The sequence below is a fragment of the Pongo pygmaeus genome, chromosome 3 (assembly GCF_028885625.2).
Source record: "Pongo pygmaeus isolate AG05252 chromosome 3, NHGRI_mPonPyg2-v2.0_pri, whole genome shotgun sequence".
Lineage (NCBI taxonomy): Eukaryota > Metazoa > Chordata > Mammalia > Primates > Hominidae > Pongo > Pongo pygmaeus.
The window spans coordinates 182,677,189-182,689,327 of NC_072376.2; the positions used below are offsets into that span (position 1 = coordinate 182,677,189).

General features: G+C 38.4%; 1 protein-coding gene across 12 annotated transcripts in view; it reads right to left on the bottom strand.

Annotated features, from left to right (window-relative positions):
- Positions 1 to 12,139, bottom strand: part of NEK1 (NIMA related kinase 1) — a 216,646-nt gene that overhangs the window by 70,448 nt on the left and 134,059 nt on the right. The window lies entirely within an intron of this gene.

Sequence of the window (12,139 nt, forward strand, 5' to 3'; positions counted from 1 at the left end):
TTGTTTTACATCCATCTTATACACATAGACTTGAGGTAATTTTATATAACATTTTAAACAATTTTGTGAATAAAACAAAGTTTGTATACACAGAACTATCAGAAAGCAATAGTGTCACTGTCTTGGCCACCCATGTGGGCCCTCTATGGTTGTTTGGCATCACCATCATTCCTGACTGTGAGTTTATATGCTGCTAATAAGCAATCATTTTCTTTCACTTGTTCACACAAAAATACTTCATAGTTAAAAAAAGAGAGACATACCATTACAGTGAAAAAATGTGTTTAAGATAACTAAGCAGCACAGTATTATCACCAGAATACCTGAGAGCTGTTAAGCAACCGCAGGCTTTCAGTCTCCACCCACGAAACTGGATTTTGATTAAAAGGTTACTCTATGCTGTCTTTCATTTTATGGGCAAAAAGAAATATCAGAAGCAGCTGAGGGATCAGAAAGGGATCTGAAGGGATGAGAAGGTATTCTATCAGATAGCTTTTTAAAATGGCTGGAGGGTCTTTTTGTCCTTGGGGATGCTGAATAAACCATGTGTTGTGTACCTTCACTTTGACTTTGACACATCACATGGGGTCAGATGTGGGGGTGTCACACTGGTACTCAAAAGTTTCAGATTTTGGGGCATTTTGGATTTCAGATTTTGGATTAGAAATGCTCAACCTGTATTATGTTTCTATAAAATCTTTATGTGAAAAAATAGAAAAAACTAAGATAAGTAAATAACAATTGGGGGGGAATATAAAAATAGAAGAAACAGAAATTAGTATTTCATTTCTATATATTAAACAGAAAAAATAGAAAACAAATCTTAAAATAAACACACATATGGATTAAAAAGCAGAGAAAAGTATTTCTAAGAAAATTTGTCCTGCTTTATTTATCAGAAGTAGGCAAATAACTGCTACTTCCTTATTGACAATAATAATTTGAGGTAAACCACTCTAATAACATTTATCAAAGCAATATGTAAAAATTATATACTGAAGTTTGAGTCTTTAGAATATTTGGTAATAATATATGAAGACACAGGCACCTAGTAGTAACATACAGGATATAATATTATGTATTATGAGGCATAAGGTATATAGACATTCAATGGTAACCTAATACATATTGATACAGTTAATGTACCAGTTCCACGAAAGTACATGCAAATTAGCAGATAATAATTAGTTTCATACAGCCAAAATGATTACCAAGAGGAATTTCTTAAAGGATGGTTAAATAGAGTAGAGAACCCAGAAATAGACCCATAACTTACAGTCATTCGATGTTTGACAAATGTCCCAAAGCAATTCAAAAGGGGAAAAAGTTCTAACAAACAAAACTGGGATAACTAAATATTGATAAGAGAAACCCTCCTGTCCCCGCCAACACTGGAATTTAACCCCTTCAATGCAGGGAGGGAAAACAGAGGTGGAGTCAATGGTCTCTCTGAGCTGAGGAGGTGGAAATGGGAGTCTAGGGAGGCCAAAGTGGCTACTGTTTGCAAGATAGGAGTACTGAAGTAATAAGTTTCACAGAGAGAGAACTCAGGAAAATTGTAAAAAGCCCCTTTGAGTCTTTACTTGAGTACTGATCAGCATATCAGTACATAATGTGTAAAGAAATTTTAGAGAAAGTTTAGAGAAAAGACCACTCAAAAGAAGCAGAGGTAACAATACTTCGAGTTCACACAGCGCCAGAAAGAGTTCCTATTCTCATCAGCCAAAAAAGACTAATTTATAATTCACAAGGCACAAGGCAGATTATTCAGAAAGGTTGTTGATCCAGAAAAGGTAAAAGATTAGCCGTACGCTAATGCACAGTAATACTAATAATATCGATTGCTGCTCTGTTCCAACTAACAAAGCTTAAAAGCAAGACTTGAAAGAGCCAAGCTATGCACAGGTAACTAAATTGTGTCCAAGAATAAAGGTCAAGAATATTTATAGAAATACAAAAATACACAGCACAAATATTAAAATTCACAACATTTGGCCGCCCCCAAAAAATTATCAAGCATGCACAGAAACAGAATATTAACTATAAAAAAGGAGGAAAAAAATCAATGAATCCAATCCAACCCTATAATGACAGAGATGATGTAACTAGTAGACAAGGACATTTATAACTGTCATTATAACTGAATTCCATATGTTCAACAAGCTAGAGAGAAGACTGACCATGATAGAGGTAAAGAAAACATTAATAAGATCCATATTGAACTTGTCCTAATAAAGTTCATATAAATGAACCTGTCCATTGAACTCGTCCATTCACACTGAAGACAGAAAAAAAATAGAAGAAATAATGGCCACGAGTTTTTCAAGTTTGACGAAAACTATAAACTCATAAATCCAAGATGCTCAACAAAACCCAAGTAAAAGAAACATGATGAAAGTGACATCAAGGCACATCACAATCAAATTCACTGAAACCAAGGCTACAGGGAAAAATCTGAAAAGGAGTCAGAGAAAAAAGACACAGAGGAATAAAACAAAAAATGAGGGTAACAGAAGACTTCTCATCACAAGTAATGTGCATAAAATGACAGTGGAGCAGCATCATTAAAGTACTAAAAGAAAACAATTTCGATTTAGAATTCTGTGTCTCAGAAAAAATATCTTTGCAAAAGGAAGGCTAAATAAAATAAAAATAAAAACTTTTACAGACATTTGTATGTCTTTAAAATAAAAACTTTTACAGACATACAAATGTTGAAAGAATCACCAGCAAGACTGTACTACAAAAAATCTTAAAGGAAGTCCTTCAGGCAGAAGAAAAATGATACAAAATAGATATCTTCTACACAAAAGAAATGAAAACTACATGGGTAGACACAAAATAGTTTTTTCTCTTATTATTTAAATCTTTTTAAAGAATAAAGACTATGCTGTATTATGGGATTTATAGCATAAAAAAAAATAGCAACAATGGTTGGGAGGGAACAAATGTAAGTACAGATGATCCTCAAACAAAGTTTTGAGATGCCGGGGTTCATTTATAAACAAATTTTCTTCCACCTATGCCACCCCTCAGACGCCAAGACCAACCCCCCAACTTCCTCCTCTTCAGCCTACTCAATGTGAAGATGATGCGGATGAAGGCTTTTATGATGATCCATTTCCACTTAATAAATAGTAAATATATTTTCTCATTCTTATCATTCTCTTAGTAACATTTTCTTTTCTCTTGATTCCTATTATAAGAATATAGTATATAATACATATAACATGTAAAATATGTGTTAATTGGCTTTATGTTATTGATAAGGCTTCTGGTCAACAGCAGGCTATTACTAGTTAAATTTTGGGGGAGTTAAGAGTTACACATGGATTTTTGACTACACGGGGGATTCAATACCCCCAACCCCCGTACTATATTCAAGGGTCAACTGTATATTATTGTAATATTCTTATACCATATATGAAGTATAACTCAACTGAAAATAGGCTGTGCTAAGTTAATACACTGTGCTACGATAATACACTATAAACTCTGAAGCAAACACTGAAATAACAATGAGCTATAGCTAATAATTCAACAACAGAGGTAAAATGGAATAATAAAAAATAACTAACCCCAAATAATGCAAAACAGGAGGAAAAAGGAAAGAAAGCATAGATGAGGCAAACAAAAAACAAACAGAAAAATGGTACACAGACAGCCCCTGACTTACGATGGTTCGACTTAAGATTTTTCAACTTTACAATGGGTTTATTAGACTGTAATCCCATTGTAAATTGAGGAGCATCTGGATTTAAATCCAATCACATTAATAATCACATTAAATGTAAATGATCTAAACATACCAGTTAAAGGTTATTTTAAAGGATTAAAAATGAATTTAACAATATGCTGCCCACAAGAAACCCACGTTAAATATAAAGACACATACAGATTAAGAGGAAAAAAAAGGATAAAGATACATCAGGTTAACACTGAGCAAAACAAAGTAGGAGTGACTATATCAATATCAAACAAAGAAAACTTTTAATAAAGCAAAGATGTTTTAAAAAAGAAAAAGCTATTAATAATTACAACACAGTATTGATTCTTCCTAACCATGAGCATGGAATGTTCTTCCATTTGTTTGTATCCTCTTTTATTTCATTGAGCAGTGGTTTGTAGTTCTCCTGGAAGAGGTCCTTCACGTCTCTTGTAAGTTGGATTCCTAAGTATTTTATTCTCTTTGAAGCAATTGTGAATGGGAGTTCACTCATGATTTCGCTCTCTGTTTGTCTGTTATTGGTGTATAAGAATGCTTGTGACTTTTGTACATTGATTTTGAATCCTGAGACTTTGCTGAAGTTGCTTATCAGCTTAAGGAGATTTTGGGCTGAGACAATGGGGTTTTCTAGATATACAAATGGCCATACTGCCCAAGGTAATTTATAGATTCAATGTCATCCCCATCAAGCTACCAATGACTTTTTTCACAGAATTGGAAAAAACTACTTTAAAGTTCATATGGAACCAAAAAAGAGCCCGCATCGCCAAGTCAATCCTAGGCCAAAAGAACAAAGCTGGAGGCATCACGCTACCTGACTTCAAACCATACTACAAGGCTACAGTAACCAAAACAGCATGGTACTGGTACCAAAACAGAGATATAGATCAATGGAACAGAACAGAGCCCTCAGAAATAACGCCGCATATCTACAACTATCTGATCTTTGACAAACCTGAGAAAAACAAGCAATGGGGAAAGGATTCCCTATTTAATAAATGGTGCTGGGAAAACTGGCTAGCCACATGTAGAAAGCTAAAACTGGATCCCTTCCTTACACCTTATACAAAAATTAATTCAAGATGGATTAAAGACTTAAATGTTAGACCAAAAACCATAAAAACTCTAGAAGAAAACCTAGGCATTACCATTCAGGACATAGGCATGGGCAAGGACTTCATGTCTAAAACACCAAAAGCAATGGCAACAAAAGCCAAAATTGACAAACGGGATCTAATTAAACTAAAGAGCTTCTGCACAGCAAAAGAAACTACCATCAGAGTGAACTGGCAACCTACAAAACGGGAGAAAATTTTCGCAACCTACTCATCTGACAAAGGGCTAATATCCAGAATCTACAATGAACTCAAACAAATTTACAAGAAAAAAACAACCCCATCAAAAAGTGGGCAAAGGATACGAACAGACACTTCTCAAAAGAAGACATTTATGCAGCCAAAAGACACATGAAAAAATGCTCATCATCACTGGCCATCAGAGAAATGCAAATCAAAACCACAATGAGATACCATCTCACACCAGTTAGAATGGCAATCATTAAAAAGTCAGGAAACAACAGGTGCTGGAGAGGATGTGGAGAAATAGGAACACTTTTACACTGTTGGTGGGACTGTAAACTAGTTCAACCATTGTGGAAGTCAGTGTGGCGATTCCTCAGGGATCTAGAACTAGAAATACCATTTGACCCAGACACCCCATTACTGGGTATATACCCAAAGGACTATAAATCATGCTGCTATAAAGACACATGCACATGTATGTTTATTGCGGCACTATTCACAACAGCAAAGACTTGGAACCAACCCAGATGTCCAACAATGATAGACTGGATTAAGAAAATGTGGCACATATACACCATGGAATACTATGCAGCCATAAAAAAGGATGAGTTCATGTCCTTTGTAGGGACATGGATGAAATTGGAAATCATCATTCTCAGTAAACTATTGCAAGGACAAAAAACCAAACACCGCATGTTCTCACTCATAGATGGGAATTGAACAATGAGAACACACGGACACAGGAAGGGGAACATCACACTCTGGGACTGTTGTGGGGTGGGTGGGGGGAGGGATAGCATTAGGAGATATAGCTAATGCTAAATGACGAGTTGATGGGTGCAGCACACGAGTATGGCACATGTATATATATGTAACTAACCTGCACATCGTGCACATGTACCCTAAAACTTAAAGTATAATAATAAAAAAAAAAATTACAACACAGATGAATCTCAAAAATCATTATGCTTTCAGCCAGAGGTGAGAGATTAGGGAAAAAAAAACCATTCTGCTTGAGTGAAAGAAGCCAGACACAAAAGAATACAAACTGTTAGAGTCTGTTTATATGATATTCTAGAACGAGAACATTTAATCTAAGGTAGAAAAAAAATTCAGAAAAAGTTGCCTCTGGGAGGATAAGAACAGAGAACGATTAGGCAGGGGCAAACTTTCTGGGGTGATGTTAATGTTCTATATCTTGATGGGGGTTCTTATTTTGTAGCTCCCAGCATTTGTTAAAAACCAGCAAATATACATTTGTAATGTGTGCATTTCATTGCATGTAAATTTAACATAAATGAAAAAACAAACATTGAACTCTAACAAATAATTACATGCTGTGAAATACTTAGGGAAGGTATACCAATGTCTGCAATTTACTCTGAATTGCATGAAACAATGACAAACCAACTGACGGTTTTGGTATCAGGATGATGCTAGTCTCATAAAATTAGTTAGGGAGGAGTCCCTCTTTTTCTGTTGTTTGGAATAGTTTCAGAAGGAATGGTACCAGCTCCTCTGTACCTCTGGTAGAATTTGGCTGTGAATCTGTCTGGTCCTGGGCTTTTTTTGGTTGGTAGGCTATTAATTACTGCCTGAATTTCAGAACTTGTTATTGGTCTATTTTCAGGGATTCAACTTCTTCCTGGTTTAGTCTTGGGAGGGTGTATATGTCCAGGAATGTATCTATTTCTTCTAGATTTACTAGTTTATTTGCATAGAGGTGTTTATAGTATTCTCTGATGGTAGTCTGTATTTCTGTGGGATCAGTGGTGATATCCCCTTTATCATTTTTTATTGTGTCTATTTGATTCTTCTTTTCTTCTTTATTAGTCTGGCTAGCCGTCTATCTATTTTGTTAATCTTTTCAAAAAACCAGCTCCTGGATTCACTGATTTTTTTTGGAGGGCTTTTCATGTCTCTATCTTCTTTCAGTTCTGCTCTGATCTTAGTTATTTCTTGTCTTCTGCTAGCTTTTGAATTTGTTTGCTCTTGCTTCTCTAGTTCTTTTAATTGTGATGTTAGGGTGTCAATTTTAGGTCTTTCCCACTTTCTCCTGTGGGCATTTAGTGCTATAAATTTCCCTCTAAACACTGCTTTAGCTGTGTCCCAGAGATTCTGGTACAGTGTGTCTTTATTCTCATTGGTTTCAAAGAACTTATTTATTTCTGCCTTAATTTCATTATTTACCCAGTAGTCATTCAGGAGCAGGTTGTTCAGTTTCCATGTAGTTGTGCAGTTTTGAGGGAGTTTCTTAATCCTCAGTTCTAATTTGATTGCACTGTGGTCTGAGAGACTGTTTGTTATGATTTCCATTCTTTTGCATTTGCTGAGGAGTGTTTTACTTCCAATTATGTGGTCAATTTTAGAATAAGTGCTATGTGGTGCTGAGAAGAATGTATATTCTGTTAATTTGGGGTGGAGAGTTCTGTAGATGTCTATTAGGTCTGCTTGGTGCAGAGCTGAGTTCAAGTCCTGAATATCCTTGTTAATTTTCTGTCTCGTTGATATGTCTAATATTGACAGTGGGGTGTTAAATCTCCCACTATTATTATGTGGGAGTCTAAGTCTCCTTGTAGGTCTCTAAGAACTTGCTTTATGAATCTGGGTGCTCTTGTATTGGATGCATATATATTTAGGATAGTTAGCGCTTCTTGTTGCATTAATCCCTTTACCATTATGTAATGCCATTCTTTGTCTTTTTTGATCTTTGTTGCTTTAAAGTCTGTTTTATCAGAGACTAGGATTGCAACCCCTGCTTTTTTTTTTTTTTTTCTTTCCATTTGCTTGGTAAATATTCCTCCATTGCTTTATTTTGAGCCTATGTGTGTCCTTGAATATGAGATGGGTCTCCTTAATACAGCACACCGATGGGTCTTGACTCTTTATCCAATTTGCCAGTCTGTGTCTTTTAAGTGGGGCATTTAGCCCATTTACATTTAAGGTTAATATTGATATGTGTGAATTTGATCCTGTCATATGATGCTAGCTGGTTACTCTGCCCATTAGTTAGATGCAGTTTCTTCATAGTGTCAATGGTCTTTACATTTTGGTATGCTTTTGCAGTGGCTGGTACTGGGTTTTCCTTTCCAAGTTTAGTGCTTCCTTCATAAGCTCTTGTAAGGCAGGCCTGGTGGTGACAAAATCCCTTAGCATTTGCTTGTCTGTAAAGGATTTTTTCGCTTATGAAGCTTAGTTTGGCTGGATATGAAATTTTGGGTGAAATTCTTTTCTTTAAGAATGTTGAATATTGGCCCCCACTCTCTTCTGGCTTGTAGGGTTTTTGCAGAGAGATCTGCTGTTAGTTCAATGGGCTTCCCTTTGTGGGTAACCTGACCTTTCTCTTTGGCTGCCCTTAACATTTTTTCCTTCATTTCAACCTTGGGAATCTGATGATTACGTGTCTTGGGGTTGCTCTTCGCAAGGAGTATCTTTGTGGCATTCTCTGTATTTCCTGAATTTGAATGTTGGTCTGCCTTGCTAGGTTGGGGAAGTTCTCCTGGATAATATCTTGAAGTGTGTTTTCCAACTTGGTTCCATTCTCCCTGTCACTTTCAGGTACACCAATCAAACATAGATTTGGTCTTTTCGCATAGTCCCATATTTCTTTAAGGGTCTGTTGTTTGTTCCTTTTCATTCTTTTTTCTCTAATCTTGTCTTCATTATTTCATTAGGTTGATCTTCAATCCCTGATATCCTTTATTCCACTTGATTGATTTGGCTATTGATACTTGTGTATGCTTCACAAAGTTCACTTGCTGTGTTTTTCAGCTCCGTCAGGTCATTTATGTTGTTCTCATAACTGGTTATTCTAGTGATAGTTCCTGTAACTTTTTATCAAGGTTCTTAGCTTCCTTGCATTGGGTTAAAACACGCTCCTTTAGCTTGGAGAGTTTGTTATTACCCACCTTCTGAAGCCTACTTCTGTCAATTCATCAAACTCATTCTCCATCCAGTTTTGTTCCCTTACTGGCAAGGAGTTGTGATACTTTGGAGGAGAAGAGGCATTCTGGTTTTCAGAATTTTCAGCCTTTTTGCGTTGGTTTTTCCTCATCTTCGTGGATTTATCTACCTTTGGTCTTTGATGTTGGTGACCTTTGGATGGGGTTTTTGCATAGGCGTCCTTTTTGTTGATGTTGATGCTATTGCTTCCTGGTTGTTAGTTTTCCTTCTAACAGTCAGGCCCCTCTTCTGCAGGTCTGCTGGAGTTTACTGAAGTTCCATTCCAGACCCTGTTTGCCTGGGTATCTCCAGTGGAGGCTGCAGAACAGCAAATATTGCTGCCGGATCCTTCCTCTGGAAGCTTCGTCGCAGAGAGGCACCCGCCAGATGCCAGCTGAAGTTCTCCCGTTTGAGGTGTCTGTCGACCCCTGCTGGGAGGTGTCTCCCAGTCAGGAGGCACGGGGGTCAAGGATCCACTGGAAGAGACAGTCTGTCCCTTAGCAGATCTTGAGCGCTGTGGTGAGAGATCTGTTCCTCTCTTCAGAGCCAGCACGCAGGAAAGTTTAAGTCTGTTGAAGCTGCGCCCACAGCTGCCCCTTCCCCCAGGTGCTCTGTCCCAGGGACATGGGAGTTTTTTCTATAAGCTCCTGACTGGGGCTGCTACCTTTCTTTCAGAGATGCCCTGCCCACAGAGGAGGAATCTAGAGATGCCTCTCTAGATTCTGGCTACAGCGGCTTTGCCATGCTGTATTGGGATCTGCACCCAGTTCAAACTTCCTGTCGGCTTTGTTTACAAAGCCTCAGTAATGGCAGATGCCCCTCCGCACACCAAGCTTGAGCATCCCAGGTCGACTTCAGACTGCTGTGCAGGCAGTGAGAGTTTCAAGCCAGTGGATCTTAGTTTGTTGGGCTCCGTGGGGGTGGGATCCGCTGAGCAATACCACTCGGGTCCCTGGCTTCAGCTCCCTTTCCAGAGGAGCGAACAGTTCTGTCTTGCTGGCGTTCCAGGTGCCACTGAAGCCCAAAAAAAAAAAAAAAAAAACTCCTGCAGCCAGCTTGGTGTCTGCCCAAACGGCCGTCCAGTTTTATGCTTGATACCCAGGGCCCTGGTTGTATAGGCACCCAAGGGAATCTTCTGGTCTGTGGGTTGTGAAAACCATCGGAAAAGCATAGTATCTGGGTCAGATAGCACCATCCCTCATGGCACAGTCCCTCACGGCTTGCCTTGACTAGGGGAGGGAGTTCCTCGACCCCTTGCGCTTCCCGGGTGAGGCAACGCCCCACCCTGCTTCTGCTCTCCCTCTGTGGGCTGCACCCACTGTCTAACCAGTCCCAATGAGATGAACTGGGTACCTTAGTTGGAAATGCAGAAATCACCTGCCTTCTGCATTGGTCTCACTGGGAACTGCAGACCAGAGCTGTTCTTATTGGGCCATCCTGACACTTTCCCCCAACTTACTTGTATCTTTCTAACTTTGCCTCCATGCATCCTTTCACAATGGCAATAGTCTATTGCCTCAGAGGTGCTCTCAATCATCTCCAGCCCCACCATCTCAGAGATCTCACAACACCAGTGTCTGTCCTCATTATTTATGTTTTTGTCCTCACATTCATTTATTTAATAACTACTTTTCATGTATAAATTACGTGCTACATGACAGAGCATAAACATGCAGTACAAATAAGACAAGCTTTATCAAAATGTTTATATTCTAAAACAGAACACAGGCAAATTATACCTAAACAAACGAAGAAGATAATTACAGTATGTGATTCGTTCTTTAAAAATAATAAATAAAAGAACGCAGAAATAAAAAATCAAATACTGGCCAGGCACAGTCACTCACACCTGTAATCCCAGCACTTTGGGAGATGGAGGGAGGAGGACTCTATGAGGCCAGGAGTTCAAAAGCAGCCTGGGTAACATAGTGAGTCCACCATCTCTAACAAAAAAGAAAAAAAAATTAGCTGGGCATGACAGCACGTGCCTGTAGTTCCAGCTACTCTGGAGGCTGAGGCAGGAGGATCACTTGAGCCCAGAAATTTTAAGATACAGTCAGCCATGACTGCGCCACTGTATTCTAGCCTGTCTTGAAAAAAAAAAACAAAAAACTGCATATTCTTACTTCTAAGTGGGAGCTAAACTATGGGTACACATGGACATGGAGGCAAATAATAGACACTGGGGACTCCAAAAGGGGAGAGGTTAGGCAGGGGTGAGGGTTGAAAAATTATCTATTGGGGTACCAATACCAATTACCTATTGGGGTACCATGTTCACTATTTTGAGTGGTAGGCACACTAGAAACCCAAACCTCACCATAATGCAATATATACATGTACAAACCTGCACATGTACACCCTGAATCTATACAAATAAAATAGATTTAAATAAATAAATATTTAAAGTACAGAAATAATATTCAATGATTTGAAAAGAGAAGGGTCGGGCACGGTGGCTCATGCCTGTAATCCCAGCACTTTGGGGGGCCAAAGTGGGTGGGTCACTTGAGGCCAGGAGTTTGAGACCAGCCCGGGCAACATAGTGAAACACCATCTCTCCAAAAAATACGAAAGAGAGAGACAGAGAGAGAGGTTTACTATTAGTAGAGGGGAGAAAAGTGAAGAAAGTGCTTCAAGAAGAGTGTGTGTGTATGTGTGAGCGCACGTGTGTGCGGGTATGGACAATAATCCAGGATGTCAAAGCTGTAAATACATAAAATAGGGCCTTTAAAACTTACCAACATGAAGGTCTATAGTGACCACGAAAAGAATTGTAATGGAGTGGTAGAGAAAAAAGTCTGGTTGAAGTAGGTTAAGGGAGAATAAAGGAGAGGAACTAGAATTGTAAACAGAACACTTTTGAAGAATTCTGATATAAAGAGGACTTTAAGAAATGGGGTGCCAGTATTTTATTGAGGATTTTTGCATCAATGTTCATCAAGGATATTGGTCTAAAATTCTCTTTTTTGGTTGTGTCTCTGCCAGGCTTTGGTATCAGGATGATGCTGGCCTCATAAAATGAGTTAGGGAGGATTCCCTCTTTCTCTATTGATTGGAATAGTTTCAGAAGGAATGGTACCAGTTCCTCCTTGTACCTCTGGTAGAATTCGGCTGTGAATCCATCTGGTCCTGGACTCTTTTTGGTTGGTAAGCTACTGATTATTGC